General features: G+C 40.8%; 1 pseudogene; it reads left to right on the forward strand.

Moving 5' to 3' along the window:
• Positions 1 to 5144: 5144 nt before the first annotated feature.
• On the forward strand, positions 5145 to 16202 carry LOC148294837 (uncharacterized; annotated as a pseudogene).
• Positions 16203 to 18874: the final 2672 nt, after the last annotated feature.

An 18874-nucleotide genomic window follows, 5' to 3' on the forward strand; every position in this document is an offset into this window, starting at 1 on the left:
TATGAAACCATTTGAAAGTCTAATCATAATAGTTCCTCAAATTCAGCCGTTTAGGCACCATTCCAGTCTTGTTCATCCACAGATGCACCTGATAATTGCTTTTAAAATAATTGGGCTTGCTAATCCTTTGAGTACCAACACACCACCAGCACTACTAGGATTCCTAACTCCAATTTCCATACCTTTCAAGTAATTGAAATACTTCTTGCCCTAAACTTTTGACCAAAAAGGCCAGCAATCTCTCTCTCTCTCTCTCTCTCTCTCTCTCTCCCTCCCAGTTACTGTTCTTCTAGTTTGACTAGTTTGGTTTTTCTAAGAAGAGCTCTACAAATTTAACTTGGTACTTATAGACCGTGCGACTGTCATACCACTTCATCACGCTGACGTAGAATGTCTAACCACTCATAGGAAGCCATTCATTAACATTTTATCAAATTTGAAGCTTTATATCGGAAATGAAAAAATAAAATTTGATAAATTACTTTCTATGAGTGGTTAAACACACCATGTTAGTATTATGTAGTAGTATTTCAGTTATACAAGTTTTACTCTCCACATACATACCTAGTGCTGTGTGATTCCAGTCGCCACACGAGATAGATATGGATTTATGTACAGATTTTTAACATACAGAGAGAGTAATAAAATTTTGACAATGTGCAACAGAGATTTAAGTAACAACATTTAATTTCTGTTTTTTTTTTTTTTTTTTACTATAGCAGAAATAAGTAATCCGCAATGTAGATAGATATCATTAGTTCTGGTAAAAGACAAAAGTCAAGGAACGTACCATAATCATATCTCATCCTTTACTGAGTCTGGTTTGGAAATCTTATACCGATTATTCTGAAGAAAGTTAATGGTGTCCTCTGTTCTATCCCCATCATACATTAGCAGGTTGTCACCCAAAGGTGTAAAGTACATAATTGGGCATCCTTGTACATTGAAGATATTATTTCGAAGATGATTTTCACTTGCAATCCAGACAGCTGAAAGAACAAAATACCTTGAAATCAAATGTAATTACAAGGAAGAAATAAAAACTAATCTTGATGAACCCACTTATTAGAACATGGTGCAACAACCAGAGAAGTTAACAGAGTGTACCAACAGATCTAACATTTGGCAAACTAAATCAAGAGTGAAGTGTGAAATTAGTTTATCCTATCACTACCACGCTATATTTGGTCTGATTTTGTCAAAGCTTAAAAGGAGGAGCATGAGTTTTAACTGAATTCTTTCAGACAACGAAACTATATATATATTTTAAAGAAAGAAAAGAGACAGGAACAAACGAGATAAATAACAAATTGTAGCTAGCAATCATCAAACTTACGAAAATTTTACATAGTTATATATGAAAGCTGAACGTAAAGTTTTAAGGTTTATACCGCCAAACACATCACTTCAATAGTCCACTTGTTATAATTGGAAAAAGCCTTGTAAATGGGGTGATAAACTTTGTTGTACTTTTCTTTCCTTATTGTCACAACATAACTATGGGTCTTGCAATACCCTCAAAATTGTTCCACAGAATTCACGCTTCTTTTCTGAGACACATACGAGCAGAAAGGTATCAGCCCCAAAAGCAACATCTATTTTATTTTAACACCAGACAAACCTTTTACAACCAGAGATGATGATTGCTTTGACAACAACCATAACTCAAACCTACTTTCACTGCTATCTAAAACCAGCAAATGAACAAAATGAAAAGCTTCAATAGTAATCAACAAATTTATGATGCATATAATGATATCAATATAACATAGATATTAAAAGGTATCAGCCCCAAAAGCAACATCTATTTTATTTTAACACCAGACAAACCTTTTACAACCAGAGATGATGATTGCTTTGACAACAACCATAACTCAAACCTACTTTCACTGCTATCTAAAACCAGCAAATGAACAAAATGAAAAGCTTCAATAGTAATCAACAAATTTATGATGCATATAATGATATCAATATAACATAGACATTAAATGGTATCAATCTATATGCATATAATGCTCTATCCTTGACTCAGAAGAAACTACAAATTTACATTCATTCAGGGTTTGTCATCCTTGACTCACCAAGCCTTGCCATAGCAGAGAAGAATTTAAGAGGAAACGTACCATATTAAAGTTACTCGCTGACATTTCGACCAAAAAAAAAAGGTTACTTGCTGACACAGATAAGACCAGCTTGACATTCTATACAGAGAAAAGGAAAGAAAACCTAGAGTCGAGCCAATTACCCAACACGTCGACTTTCTAGAATATTAGTTGTTATGTTTGATTTCCTGTTTCGAATTAAACTAGGATGTCGCCTATAGAAAGCTTATGCCTTTTCCTCTCTAGTGCACACCAACATGGTGACATAGATGTCAAATCATCAAAGCCTTAAGGCCTTGTTCAAAGAGTTGAGGCATTTAATCCCTAATCCCTAGACCTCCTTCCTAGCTTCAATGCAATCCCTAGAAGAAGATGGCTCAATTCAAAGACCCACATGAAATACACGAAATTAAAGCAAATTGCAATTAAACTAAAATGAATGGCTTCTGATTTTGAAATTTAAACAAGACATAAACCACAGAGACCCACAATGAAACAAATTGATTACCTGCTCTGCTGAGTCTGCTTCTTCCTTCCTCCCAACAACAATGAGACTAACACCCACACTTATTCCATTGCCCATTGCCAATGCCCCACAACTTGTTTGTGTTATACGATAATAAGCCCACCATCACCCACACTATCAGAGACACCGATTAGAGAACCGGTGACACTGAAACTAAATTAGTTATCAGATTTTCTTTTTCTTTTATGGCCTTCTTCAAATCATTAAAAAGACGGCCACCTCCTCCTCCGTGGCCTCGCCCAATGCTGCTACGTGGCCCAGCATGAGCATAGCATATGAGGACGGAGTGCTGCAGTCCAATATTCATTTAATCAGTAAATAATATTTCGCTGTTTTGCTGTTTTGCTTGGCGGCTGGGCGGGGGAAGGGCCAAAACCCTGCAATCAATTATTTGAAAAGTCCAAAACGGATTAATATATTATATAGCCTTTGTGGGAGCAAAGGGCTGGGCAATTAAACCGCCAACTCGGAAAACTGGCCGAACCAAATTGATCGGGTTGGTTTGGTTCAGTTATTTATTTATTTATTATTATATAATATTGGGTTCAAATCGGACTAAATCGGTCAGTCTGGTATGATTTACAGTTTGAGATTTTTAAATGGATTGATTTATCTGAATCGGACCATTACTATTGAGAAGCCAAATATTACAAAAAATATTTTTCAACAAAGGGGTTCAAACCCTACACCTCCAAGGGCGAAACTACGAAGGGGCTTGGCTGGGCTCTAGCCAGGGTTGATTTTCCAACTTAGTCTTAAATGTATAAAAAAAAAGTACCCTATAATTAAATATTAGTCCACCGTTTAACACACACAACACCTTTTCTTTTTCTCAGCCCACGAAGAGGACAAGGGCAGACAACAACTGTTCTTCGAGGGAGAGCGGGAAGAAGGAGAAGAAGGAAGAGAAGAGAGAGCAATGGAAAAAAATAGAAAAAAGAGAGAGATATGGAAGATGACGCAAAAGAGGGAGAAGATAAAAAAATTGCAGAGACTGACAGAGGAAGGAGGAAAAAAAGAAAGAGAGATGGAGAGAAGAAGAAGGAAAAAATAAATAAAAGAGAGAGGGAGAGATGGAAAGTGACGGAAGGGTTAATCTTTAAAATGTTTAGAAAATTAAATCACGAGTATTGAAACAAAAATAATGTCAAGAAAAATTAACAAGAAAAAAAATTTAAGGGTTAATCATTCTTAAACAATTTAATAAAGTTGCGGACTCAAATTATGAGTCTGCAAGGTTGGAGGAAAAAAAATTTTGAGTCCTAAAAATACATGAATAGTTGTATTTTGGAAGGTGAAAATTTGAGTTTAGCCCCAACATGGTTGGAGATGGTCTTACAAAAAATAAAAATAAAAATTCTAGACAATTTGAAGCATGATATATTATATTATAAAGGAAGTTAAGAAACCCCTAGATAATTTGAAGCATGTAAGAATTATTCTCGCTTTCCACCGGAGCAAACAACCTTCTTGTGTAATCTTGTCATAAATATAGTATATAAATAGTTACTCCGAATAATAAATATTATAAAAAAAATGTGAAAGCATGCAAGTGGACTTATGCATGCACTACATCTGAAGATGCGCCGAAACCAACGCCTCTTTTCTTTCTTTTGTACTTTTTATTCTCCCCAGATCTCATCTTTCACAACGCCTTCATTTATTTTTGGGTAAACTGCCGAAAACCCCCCTGGACTATTTCGATTGTCGAAATGTCCACCCTGGAATATTTTTTCAACCAATTTAGCCTTCGTATTAAATTTAATCACCAATTTCATCCAAATGCCCGTAAAAAAAACCATGTGAGAGGCACGTGAGCCGTCTGCTGAGGGTAATATCGCCCTTTCATACCTCAACCCTCAGCCCCCTTTGACTGCTTCCTTCGTATGGTCAATTCCCAAATCAAACTTAGGGTTCTTTCACTTTTTCGAAAAATGCTGAGAGTGAAAGAGAGAAAGCGACTGATCCAAAAAAGGGTGACAGAGTACTGGGACTGAGAGATTCTAATTGGGAGATAATTTCTGACTTCAAGATTCCAAACGAAGGTGTGACAAGGGTGATTTGGTAAAGGCAACATATTGAATCGGAGAAAGAGTCAAACACAATGAAAATCAGAGATGGTGGGGAAGCTCCCAAATACAGTAAGCAGCTTACTTTATTTTATTCTTGGTTGTTGTTGGATTTCATTGCTGGACTTCATGAAAAAGCATAATAAAAGGAAGAAAGTGGTCCCTATGGATGTTGTTTGTTGACTGAGACTTAGGTTGGGTTGTGAATGTGGTCCCTATGCGTGTTTGTTTATTGTTTGTTGGGTTCTTTGTCTGAGTTTGTATTGTATGGTATTGTATATGGTAAATAGTAAACATGTAGTGTACTGTATAGGGTAGATAGTAAATGTATATTGTACTATATAGGGTACATAGTAAGTTAATGAGAAAATTAATTGTTGTGCAGCTAATCCTGACTTGTTCACACTTGAAGTACACCACGGTGGCTACTTTGTTGATGGTTTATATATGGGAGGTATTGTACAATGGGTTGATGGGCAAGATGTAGATGAGGTTTCAATGCTTGAGTTATTTGAAATGGTTAAACACCTTGGGTATGATGAGCAGAACATTCAATATTATTATAAGCACAGGACAAATGGCTGGGTAGAAATTAGGACAGATAAGGATTATTTTGGAGCATTGAAGTTGGTGAAACCGAGCTACCTGTTTGTGTTATACATAACTGAAAATCCAGCACCTAGGCCTCTAAATGTTCAGCCCCCAGTATTCCCTGCAACTACTGAACATCATGAAGACACTGCTCATGGGTATGATGCTGATGAAGAAAATGGGCAATATGAGTTCGTGGATGTTGAGATAGAGGAAGAATTTGGCGAGGCAGAGGAAGTTGAGGTAGAAAGTGATGAAGCTGAAGGTGGGGAGGATGACGAAGAAGATGGTGATTTCATAGATAGTGAGTTTGAGCAAAGTGATGAAGAGGGCAACATGAATTTTCATAGGTATGTTGTAAGTGAAGAGCAAGATGATGGAAATAAAGAACCAAGTGAGGGTTACACTGATGGTTATAATACATCAGACTTAGAGAGTTTGCATGAAGATAGTGAAGGTGAAGATGTCAAGAAGAGAGGTTTGAGGCAGCCAAAATTCAAGCAGTATAATAAACAGCATGACCTTTTAGATCCAAAATTCCACTTGGGTTTGGAGTTTCCTAATATGTAGGAATGTAGAGAGGCCATAAAATACTATGCATGCAAGTGTGCTAGAAGAATAAGGTATGTGAAGAATGAGCCTAATGGAGTGAGGCTGGTATGTGATGGTAATAATGAGGGTGAAAAGGCAAATAGGCATGGTAAGGGTGATAAGGCAAAGAGGCATAGTAAGAGTGATAAGAGTAAGAGGAATGGTAAGGGTGAAGAAGGTGAAGAGTGTGAAGATGAATCTGTAGATAAACTTGAAGCTTGTTCTTGGTTATTGTATGCTGCACATGTTGGGAAAAGACCCACTGTTAGAGTGAAGACATATCATCCAATTCATACATGCGGCAGATCTCAAAGAACTAGGTTTGCCACTTCACAGTGGTTGGCTAAAAGGTTTGATGAGGATCTGAGAACCAATCCTAACATGTCAGTTGCTGACTTCATGTCATTGGTGAGGAAACATTATAGTATAGATGTTACTAGGGACCAATGCTACAAGGCAAAGAATTTGGCAAAGGAGAGGATTCAAGGAAGCATTGAAGAATAATATGCAAAGCTGTGAGATTATTGTGAGGAGCTTAAGAGGCAAAACCCAGGAAGCACAGTTTTAGTGAAGACATCATTGTGGGGAGATGATCTAGTTTTTTAGAGGCTTTATATATGTTTTGCTCAACTGAGTAAGGGGTTTATTGAAGGATGCAGAACCATGGTTGGTTTTGATGGGGCTTTCATTAAAGGACAACATCCAGGACAACTTTTAAGTGTTGTTGGGATTGATGCCAATAATGGCATGTTCCTAATAGCTTTAGTTGTTGTAGAGACAGAAAACAGAGACACTTGGACATGGTTTTTAGATATTTTCTTCAATGATGTTGGGGTAAGAAGCACTGGAAATGGGTGGGTTTTTATCACTGACAAACAAAAAGGACTGGGCCAAGCAATTGAGGCTTTAAAGCCGGATGCTTAACATAGGCATTGTGTTAGGCATCTTCACAATAATTTCAAAGTTGCTGGGCATGGTAGTTTGTCACGTAAAAAGAGGCTATGGGCTGTTGCTAGAAGTAAAACACTTCCTTGGTCGGAAGCTGAGATGGAAAATATTATGGAAATATCTGCACCAGCTCATGCATGGCTTAAGGATAGGCCAGCAATTCATTGGAGCAGGTCACACTTTACTACTGGGACCAAATGTGATATTTTGCTGAACAATTTATGTGAATGCTTCAATTCAACAATTTTGGAGGCAAGAGATAAACCAATCATCACGATGGTGGAAAGGATAAGAACCTATTTGATGTTGAGAGTTGCAAGACAAAAGGAAGTGAAATGGACTCAAAGAGTTGAGCCAAGGATCTTTCAGATTATTGAAAAGAATTTGAAAGAGAGTGGCTCATGCATTGCACAAAATGTAGGTGGAAACAGGTTTCAAGTCACCCATATGCTTGGTGGGTAATATGCAGTTGATCTAAATACTCACTCTTGCTCTTGTCGAAAATGGGATCTATGTGGCATCCCATGTTGCCATGCCATGGCTGCAATATCAAGGCAACATAGAAGCCCAATGAGTTATGTCAATGAGGTGTGTAAGAGAGAAGCTTATGATAGGGCTTATAGCAACTACATTTCACTAATGCCAAGCCAACAATTATGGAGGAAATCAGGTCATGCGCCAATTAAACCCCCACTGTATCACAATCAGAGTGGTAGGCCAAAGAAGGCAAGGACTAGTCTGTGGAGGAGATATGGAATTGTAATCCATTGCTTAGTATGTGGAGGAGAAGGCCATAATGCTACTAATTGTGGAAGGGCAGATGGAAATATGGGAAGAGGGAGAGGGAGCGGAAGAAGGACAGGAAGAGGGACAGGAAGAGGAAAAAGCATGGGAAGAGAAACTGCAGCCACTGCTAAATTACAGGTACAAGATGTGAAATTATGATTGAATGTTTTAATTGGATGACTCATTTGAGTTTTAATTGTGATTAATTTCATTTGTAGACAATTAGAGGAGGGTTGACAAGGACTCTTGCAAAAAGGGCAAGGCCATGGAGGTAAAAGAGATGATGGATTTCATGGGTATTTTGAACGGATGCCTTGGTAGTTTGGCTTGAACAGATGGGCTAATAGATGTTGGAATGTGTATTTTGAACAGATGGGTCTTTTGGATGATGTTTAAGCAATGTTGGAATGTATATTTTATAGTAGAATATGTATTTTGAACTTATGGCTATTTTGGATGGAATTTGGAATGTATATTTTGAACAGATGGCTCTTTTAGATGAAGTTTTGGATGTATTGCAGATGTTGGAATGTATATTTTTCAACAGATGGCTATTTGATGGATTTCAAATGTTGGAGATGTTAATATGTTGAATTTAGATGGATTATGTTGAATTTTGAAGTATTTCACAAATTAATCTACACCAAGAACGCCTACATTCTGTTTCTGTTGTAATTTTGGGTCCGTATTTATCTTTTGCTTCATACTACTTGGATTAGTGTAGGCTTTATGCCTTGCTTTTGTTGTACTGCTTTGTTTGCAGTTTCTAGGTATTTTGCCTTGGCTTGTGCCAAATGGTAAGTTTCAGTTACCCAAAAAAACAAAAAAGCCTTGCATTCAACCAAATTCATTCAGCCAAACCTACATTGAACCTCTAAATTTGCCACTGCATTCGTTAAGCCAAAAGAATGCACAAGCCACTACATTGAACCAAATCAAAACCTACATTGAACCAAATGAAAAGCTAACTAATACAGTAAATAACAACAAAATTACAACCAAACAACTCAGCAGCCCAATTCAAAATTTTTTCCCTCTATCTCTTAGCTCTTGCACAATCTTCTTCTCTTTAGCTCTTTTCCCTTCCAATGAGTTGATTCGTCTCAACAATCGACATATGACATGTTTGGCCTACTCAGACATTTTCGGGTCCTTCCAAGCCTTCCAACCATAGCCACCACCATACTTCTCTCTACAACACACATATAACCTCCTCCCTGCATTTTCATCAGACCAACAAACAATCGTTTCAGCCTCAAATCCATATCGGCAGATACACACCATATCATCCTCCGTAATAAAAGTGGTCGAACTTGATTCGGTAGAAGCTGCACGTCTGTTCCTATGCATCCTATCTTCAACTCCAATTTCTATCTTCGACTGCAATTTCTTCTCTTGCTCATGAAATTGATGAATATTAGCGACATGAGAAGGACGACTGCAAATGGGGTTGGGTTCTGTCATCAAGGGTGGGTTCTGTGAAAAAGGGATGGTTTCGAAAAGTGAGGCTGAAACGAAGGCTGATGGGTGGTTTCGAAGGCTACAAGTGGTGGTTTCGAAAATGGGTGGTTTCGAAAAGGCTACAAGGGGTGGTTTGGTTTCTGTTGAATCTCCATGGCTGAAACAAAGGCTAAAAGGGTTTGGTTTCTATTGAATCTCCATGGCTGAAATGAAGGCTAAAAGGGGGCTGAGGGCTGAGGTGTGAAAGGACGACATTACCCTCAGCAGATGGCTCACGTGCCTTGTTGCGTCGATTCAGCTGCACCAAAATGAATTCAGCTGTATCTTCAACTTGTGATACTCGCAAGTGCACGAGCCGTTCGGTAGTATAACATATGTAAGTGCGAGGTCGATTCCACAGGGATTGGTGATTGAATAATCCAATTCAGTTTTCCTATACAAAACAGAAGAACAAGAAAGAAAATAAATAAAACAAGAAAGAAAGAAAAGAAAATAACTCAAGTAGATAAGTTCCCAAGTTCAATTAGATTAACAGATTGATTCTAGCTAAAGTATGATTAAGCCATGGTGTTTGGTCAATCATTCAAACTAGCATATTAACTTATAAGCATAATGAATAAGAACAAAAACCATAATTGAAACTTGGAAACTAATTAAACTTGAATACTTAAGAAAGAATGTACATTACAAATAAAATTAAAGTAGAACTTGAAAACTTGAAGGAAAATTTAGTAAAATCATTTTGTTACAACAATTGACAACTTGAAAGGAAACTAAGAGAATGTGAGGGAGAGAAGGGAAGGGAGCCCCCTTGGGGTGTGTTTCGAAGCTTGAAGACTTCTCTATTTATAGGGCTAAGAGGGAGGAACATCATGATGAATTCCAACACCTCCATTCCTCTTTTAATACAACCCATAACTCTCATTTCATCTTGTCTATATTAGTGTGGTTGGAATCAATTCCATCCCATACTTCTTTTGCTGCTCTTGAAGCTTTCTTCACATGAGTTTTCAAAGGTGTTCAATTGTGGCTGCCTTTTGCTTCCAACCCATGTGGTTTTCTTTTGATTGCTGAAAAGAAATGATTCTTCTGAACCAGACTTGGTGTAGGAAGGCCAGAGGTTTCAAAACGTATCCAATGGGGCTTAAATTTTGATATGTTATACTAGACACCCATTGGAACAACTTCTATGAAGAAAGTATTCCCATCAGAGCAGTAGAAGTGTGCGTTTTGGACCTTGCAAGTTGGCTGCCGAACAGAGACTGGAATTGACTTCATTTCATTTCATTTCTTTCTTTTTGCTTCACATGCATGCACATGCTTCTCTTTAATAGCTCCAGCATGTACCAACTTGCTCCTTTAGACTTTCATAGCTGGAATGCCTCCCTACTTCACTCATTATGTTGGGTACAAAGTCAGTTATGGCTAAAAGGAGGCACATGGCTAAAAGCTGGCAGCTGCAAATCCTCCTGAGCAGGGTTCAGTGTTGGACGGGTTAAGGACTCCAGATATGTTCAATTGGGCTGAAATTTGGATATGTTATAGTACACACCCATTGGAACAACTTTCATGAAGATCTTCACCTCATCCGAGCCTCAGAGAATGCTGATCCAAGGCCAAGAAGTTGACCTACGAAACTGGGCTGGCAAGGGTTTGTAGCCGAAATTAGTTTGTCTTTAAGCTCTTCTTCCATTCACCCAAATCAGGCCTTAACATGCATGGATTGCATCATTTCCTATCCAAAGCCATCATTGTTACCTAAAGCTCAATGAACTGAAAGATAAACACAAAAATGATTAAAAGCACAAGTTTAACTCAAAAACATAACCAAATCATAAGCTAGAAGGGTACAAAATGATATACAATTATGAACCGATCATGCCTCTCACGTGGTTTTTTTTTACGGGCATTTGGATGGAATTGGGGAAAACCTAACGATAGGGGTGAAATTGGCGATTAAATTTAATACGAAGGCTAAATTGGCTGAAAAAAATTCCAGGGTGGACATTTCGACAGTCGAAATAGTCCATGGGGGTTTTCGGCAGTTTACCCTTTTTTTTCCCCATCTTCTTCTTCTTTCCATCTCTTTCCATCTCTCCCTCTTTCTTTTTATTTCTTCTTTCCTTCTCTCATTCTCTCTTTCTTTTTTTCCTCCTTCCTCTGTCAATCTCTGCAATTTTTTCCTCTTCTCCCTATTTTGCGTCGCCTCCCATATCTCTATCTTTTGTCTATTCCATTGCTCTCTCTTCTCTTCCTTCTCCTTCTTCTTCCCGTTGTCTCTGTCTTCTTCTTTTTATATTTTTTCCTTCTTCTTCTTCCTATCTCCCCTGTCTCAATCTCTCCCTCTGTTTATTTTTTTGCCTAGCTTCTTCTTGCTCTCTTTCTCTTCGGCCTAAACCTGAAACCGAACCGAACCAAACCAAACCATCAACTTCGGTTAACCGGATTGGTCGGTTTCACCGCTTATGGTTCGGTGTACGGTTCCCAAAATAGCTAATCTGAAGCCTTTGGTTCGATGTCCAGGTTGAGTCTAAAATTGAACCAACCCAAACCGAGCCCACGCCTAGAGCAAATAATCCGGCTGCCAATCACAAGGTGCCATGTGGATAAAAAGAATATCTCCTTGGTCAATTAATTGATATGAAAAATAGGGATACTATCTTTATTGAAAAATATAATATCACCAATTTAGGATATTATCCTAATTTGGAGATATCATCATCAATTAGTGATTTGATCCCAATCAAATTTCTAATTGATACCAATCAAATTTCTAATTGACTCAATCTCTACATTTTGGGGAAAGAATATGAAAGAAGATATTCTTTGAAAAACCCTAGATGCCTAGAGCCCTATAAATACATGGCTACATTCAACACACAAGGTAATCCAATTTCTACCTGAGAACCCTACACACACTCTCTCTCCCTCTCTTGCAGTCCCCCTCTCTCCATATTTTCTCCACACGGCTCTGACCACTCAATTTTCCCCATATAGAAAACTCCATACCCTTTTTTAGCTATTATTTCTCAAGGATTCAATCGAACGAACTTAGGCATCAGAGGGTCTTTGGCAAACCCCTGGTGTGGTCTTTTACTCCGGTTTGATATTACATGAATCAATGAAGAGAGAGAAAGAAGTTCAAAAGGTGAAGGATCTTCAAGCGAATATTCTCCCGTGAGATATTTGCACAAACATTTGGTGCTTTCATTGAGAGCACAAGTTATACTCAATGCGTGCTCTTGAATCAAACGAATATGTTCCCTCCTTTTTAGCGCTCAACCAAAGCCTTCTAAACAACCATAGTTGGAAGCAAACACACAAGAAGCAAGACTGTCGCAATGGCTCAATCCGCAATAGGACAAAGCCACTCGTCCCACGATCCCACAATCGAAATGGCGGCGTCGCCTCCTCACGACAATACCGCTATGAACATACCGTAGGATTGTGCCGCCATGCCACCACAGTCACGTTGCAACCACAAGGCGTAGCGACTAGAACTGGCAACCTGTCTCATGGCCCCATCACAGGAATAGCCGTGCAACCACACAGACTTGTCACAACCAGTGTGCCTCATAGCCACATAGGTCCGATTGCAATCTCCTTCACGGCCCTAGGGCAACATCATCCCACCTCACAGCTCCTTAGTCGAAACCCACTTGCAGTCACAAGGCCTAACAGCCAGATCCATCCACCATTACGGCGCTACCGCCGCACAAGGTGGAACCTCTCATTAAGGCAATCTCACCACCATCACAAGTTACGGCCCGATCTTGGAACAACTTCACTCATTCCCTCCTTTGCCGTCGCGCTTGATGTACGCTCCCGCGTACACCTCCAACGAAACCCAAGCTCGTGTGCAATTGGGCTCTACACAATTCTCTCCTCCCGGTCCACAAAATCAAGTAGACCTCAGTCTTAAGGTTGACGAGCTGACTCAGAGAATTGGTGATCAAAACAACTTGGTGAGGCAACTTCTGAACCAGATAGACTTGGTCTGAGACCTTGGCCTTGGACCGCAAGGTGAAGAGAAAAGGATGGATGAACGCACCGGCCAGTGGTTCAAGAGGTCTCATGTAGGTCAAGTAGGAACATGCAGACAAGGAGAAGGGCGAGAGCATGATCAACATGTTGGCATGTTGCAAGCATCCACAAGCCACACTCAAAGCAGACCGAGTCTCCGATCTAGAATGAGGTCAAGGACCAACGTGCACAAAAGGCTGGGCCTACGAATTGACATTCGCACCCACCTGAGCTCGTGAACTGACATTCACACTTGCCAGGGCCCATAAGGAAATGTGCATGAGAAGCTAGGCCCTTAGGGAGGTCAATCTATTGACCTTCATAATGAGGTTCGTGAAGAAAGGCGCTCTGTAGCCCGCTCTCGAAGAACCAATTCAAGCCACATGGAATCCCTTGCAAGCATAGTCCACCAAGCGTAACTCACATACCATATGAGTAGAAGATGTAGAGAAGATTGTGAATAACCGGCTTCGAGACTTGAAGATCAAAGGATATTTTGAAGATAATTTGAGCAGGGAGGTGGACCAAGCGAACTCCTCACCATTCACCACCAAAATCTAGCAAACTGCTCCACCAAAGCAATTCTCAACGCCTTCTTTCACACACTTCAAAGGGGATTCCAATCCCAAGAGTTATCTGAAGCACTTCAAAAGTGTTATGATTCTCTACAAGGCTGAAGACGCGCTAATGTGCAAGGTGTTTGCAATGACCTTGTGAGGAGCAACCCAAGATTGGTTCCACATCTTGCCGTCCGAGTCGATCAGCAGCTTCAAAGAGCTAGCTTTCGTCTTCACCAAAGAGTACACTTCTTATCGGACCATCAAGAAGAACCTTGACCACATGTTCAACCTGCATAAGAAGCATGATGAATTCCTTCGAGATTACATCAAGAGATTCAAAGCAAAAAAGGCAAACATCGTAGGTTGCGATGATCGAATCGCATCCTCTACCCTCAAGAAGTGCTTGCCAATGGAGCACGACTTATTTTTCTAAGAGATCATACATATTTGATTCTCTAAGTTTTGTTTGATGTGAATCATGTGTTAGTAAAAAACAAGGGGTGACAAATCCCACCAAACTTTGTACCTTTGTCCTATTTGTCTATTTCCCTTTTGAAATAAACCAATAAGATTGGAGATGCCTTTTTGGTACAAAAAGATGGTACCACCCTTGTGGTCCCAATTTCTCACCAACTTCTCACCAACCATCATACTCAACACAACCCTAGCACACACACATAGACACACCCATGCTATCCCACCCTAGGAGAGGACCCGCTTTGGGTCTTCTTGTAATTTCTGAAAATTAGGGATTTTTTTTGTAATTATTGGAAATTACTGTTTTGCCCAATTTTTTTAATTAATTGCGGTTTTGCCCCAATTCACTAAATGACAAAATATTTTCGTCTTCTTGCGAATAATTGTTTGCTTATTTTAATTAAATATTTTCAATGAATTCAAGCCCATATTATCCAATAACAAGTTTTAGAATTGCATTCTAAGTTAATTATCTAATGAGATTAAATGATTAAGAGATGATTATGGACCTACGAACCCCAATTGCATGACACACTATGAGATTGGTTGTTATACATTGGATGAATGGAATGGATTGATTTATTGGTTTGTAAATAAAATAGGGGCTTGCATGCCTCTTCTCTCTTAACCTCAAATGTAATTTCTACCTCCCCAATAATGTAACTCCCTTAAAGTCCATTGGGCTTTAAGTTTTCTATTCTCAAATAGTTTTGTAAATAGGATAAGGAGGCCCATTGAAGAAGAAGAGAAGGAATAATCAAGTCAAATAACTTGGATTATTCATGGGTCCAATGCCCAAACCACCATGAATGTTTGAAGCAGTTAAGACACTTAATAAAATCAATTGTCTTCCAAAGACCTTAGATCCGACATCTTGGCTAGATGTTAGATCGAAATCAAGTCCATAATCATCCATAAGCCTATAGACAACTAAATAGTTGCTTAGGTTTAAATCTTTATTTTCTTGGGTTTAAATTTCCTTATTTGGGTTGTGAGTTTATTTGCTTAAATTTGTAAATTTCAAAATGCTTGAACTCAAAAGGCTTCAAAATAAGCTTCAAAACTTGGCCTAGAAAAGTATGGAAAATATTAGATTTTTTTTACCCAAAAAGACCCAATTAAAAAGATCCAAAATGTTCAATTTTAGGCCCAAAAGGGCCCAATCAGTGAATACCGTTTTTTTTTTTTATGAACATTGACCAATTTGTGGTTTCACCGGGACACGGTTAACCGCAATTGCTCGGTAGGTTTACGGTATCAAAAAATGCAATATCGCAAATAATCGGGCAGTTTGTGGTTTCCCTAAAACTTGCGGTTACCGAACAACTTCCACCCTTAGTCCAAACTACAGGGAAAAACGAGTTTCTCACACACATTACTACGATGTTGTGGGGACTTTTTTGTTCCGGCAGCTACAGATGGGCCTGGGCTGCTGTAAAGAGCAAATGACTGGAATTGCCCCTGTGTCTGAGTTTAAGAATCAGGCCTAAGAGTGCTTCGAAAGGTTCGTGGAGCCTTAGGAAACACCTTAGCTTCCTTCACCAACAAAACCAATAGTTGCTTATAGATAAATATTTAGGCTTGGCATGAGAAGCTCGTGGCATGGGAGCTGAGCATTCGTGAGTTTAGCATGAGAGAGAGAGAGAGAGAGAGAGAGAGAGAGAGCTTGGATTTCCTATGCGAAACAGGGGTTCAAAGTAATGGGAGAAGGAATTTCGAGAGAATTTGTTGAGGGGAGAGAGGAAGAGATGAGGAAGAGGAATGGGTGGCTTGAGCAAGTTTCCGGTAGCTTGACAAAAGCTTCGTTAGGCTCTGGAATGGCTTGACAAAAGAGAAAAAAGGAAGCAATGGAAGAACATGGCTTGAAATCGAAATGTTCTAGAGGTGAGAGGTGATGCTTGCTCTCTTTAGATGTGTTTATGGGAAGGAGAGGAAGAAGATGGAAGTATGGGTGGCTTTAGCAGATTTCCAACAACTTGATGAAAACTTCGTCAAGCTCCTAGGTGGCTTGACAGAAGAGAAAAAGGGAAGCAATGGAAGAACATGGCTTGAAATCGAAGGGTTCTAGAGATGAGAGGTGATGCTTGCTCTCTCTGGATGTGGTTGCTTGCCTTTGATGAGTTGTTTTGCTGGGTAGAAGGTGCCTCCTTTTATAGGCGCTAGAAGCTCCTTCTTCCCAAGAAACCCTAGTTGGTTCTCAACAGATGTCATGGAGTTTCAAACTTGAAAGCACTAGTCTACTTAAAAAATATAAATCATAAAACATAAAAAATAAAATAAAAAACCATTAAATTTGTTGACGCAAAAAAGTGGTTCAACACTTTTGAGCCCAACTTAGTTATGAGGTGTGATGGATGATGGGTGATGGTGAGGACCATCACCAAGTGTGTGAGGATTTGGGCAAGCGATAAATATAAAGAAAACAAGATATACGTGGTTCACCCTTAATTAATGGGCTACGTCCACGGAGAAGTATATTCTCATTATTATAACAATGCGTATTTACATTTGTATAAGGGGCTGGGCCCAAATATAAAGAGAGAAAGGGAGAAGCCCATGACTGAATATAAAGCCCAGCCTAGGGGGATCCCTTCCTAAGTGAGGATTGGTCTCCTTCTATAGGTGAGAGGGAGTCTTCACTTCTTGCAATATTTCAATGTGGGACTCTTTGCCGTGCTTAGATGCTTCTAGTTGCATGGTCAAATATGGTATAAACAGAAGCCCCCCAAGTTCTCGAGTAACGAGGTACTTCTTGGTTGGGGACTTGTAATTTTCGGTGCATTGACCGAGCAACACCTTAGTCTTCTTCCAAGCCGTATAGTGTGGTGTGGATGGTGCTGAATGCATCGCTCACGTCAAAATGATGATGACGGGGTGCCGAAGGCTTCGCTTCCGCCTAATGATGATAGGGTGCCGAAGGCTTCGCTCGTGTCAAAATGATGACGGGGTGCCGAAGGCATCGCTCGCGCCTAATGATGATGACTGGGTGCCGAAGGCTTCGCTTCCGCCTAATGATCATGACAGGGTGCCGAAGGCTTCGCTTATGCCTAATGATCATGACAGGGTGCCGAAGGCATCGCTCATGCCTAGTGATGATAGGGGTGCCGAAGGCTTCACTTCCGCCTAATGATGACAAGGTGCCGAAGGCATCGCTTCTGCCTAATGATGACAGGGTGCCGAAAGCATCGCTCGTGTCAAAATGATGACGGGGTGCCGAAGGCATCGCTAGCGCCTAATGATGATGACGGGGTGCCGAAGGCTTCACTCCCGCCTAATGATGATGACAGGGTGCCGAAGGCATCGCTTCTGCATAATCTGCATAAGGATGACAGGGTGCCGAAGGCATCTCTCATGTCAAAATGATGACGGGGTGCCGAAGGCATCACAAGTGCCTAATGATGATGACGGGGTGCTGAAGGCATCGCTTCCGCCTAATGATGATGACAGGGTGTCGAAGGCTTCACTTCTGCCTAATTATGACAAGGTGTCGAAGGCACCGCTTCTGCCTAAAGATGACAGGATGCCGAAGGCATCGCTTCTGCCGAATGATGACAGGGTGCTGAAGGCATCGCTTCTGCCTAATGATGACAGGGTGCCGAAGGCATCGCTCGTGTCAAAATGATGACGGGGTGCCGAAGGCATCGCTCGCACCTAATGATGATGATGGGGTGCCGGAGGCTTTGCTACCGCCTAATGATGATGACAGGGTGTCGAAGGCATCGCTTCTGCCGAATGATGACAGGGTGCTAGGCATCGCTTCTACCTAATGATGACAGGGTGCCGATTACCTTGCTTCTGCCTAATGATGACAGGGTGCCGAAGGCATCGCTTGTGTCGAAATGATGATCGGTTGTCGAAGGCATCGCTCGCGCCTAATGATGATGACGGGGTGCCGAAGGCATCGCTTCCGCCTAATGATGATGATAGGGTGCCAAAGGCTTCACTTCTGCCGAATTATGGCAAGGTGCCGAAGGCATCGCTTCTGCCTAATGATGACAGGGTGCCGAAGGCATCGCTTCTGCCGAATGATGACAGGGTGCCGAAGGCATCGCTTCTACCTAATGATGGCAGGGTACCGAAGGCATCGCTCGTGTCAAAACGATGACAGGGTGCCGAAGGCATCGCCTACGCCTAATGATGATGACGGGGTGCCGAACGCATCGCTTCTGTCGAATGATGACAGGATGCCGAAGGCATGGCAGGGTGCCGAAGGCATGACAGGGTGCCGAAGGCATCGCTCGTGTCAAAATGATGACGGGGTGCCGAAGGCATGGCTCGCGCCTAATGATGATTACGGGATGCCGAAGGCATCGCTTCCGCCTAATGATGATGACAGGGTGCCGAAGGCATCACTTCTGCCTAATGATGACAGGGTGCCGAAGGCAATGTGCTTAGGCACGGGGGTGCCGAAGGTGAAGGGATGCCGAAGGACGACTCGCTTGGGTCTCATCCCATGCTTTGACGGGAGGGTGCCGAACGGAAGGTATGACGTCATTATGGGTGCCGAAGGCAATACAAAGCTTGCAAGTATGCAAGGCAATGTGCTTAGGCACAGGGGTGCCGAAGGTGAGCTTGGGCACGGGGGTGCCGAAGGCGAAGGGATGCCGAAGGACGACTCGCGTAGGTCTCATCCCATGCTTCGACGGGAGGGTGTCGAACGGAAGGTATGACGTCATCGCAAGTGTCGAAGGCGATGCAAATCTTGCATGTATGGCCCTTTGATTGCATCGGCACAGATAG

Source organism: Prunus avium, chromosome 4, assembly GCF_965620075.1.
Source record: "Prunus avium chromosome 4, drPruAviu1.hap1.1, whole genome shotgun sequence".
NCBI lineage: Eukaryota > Viridiplantae > Streptophyta > Magnoliopsida > Rosales > Rosaceae > Prunus > Prunus avium.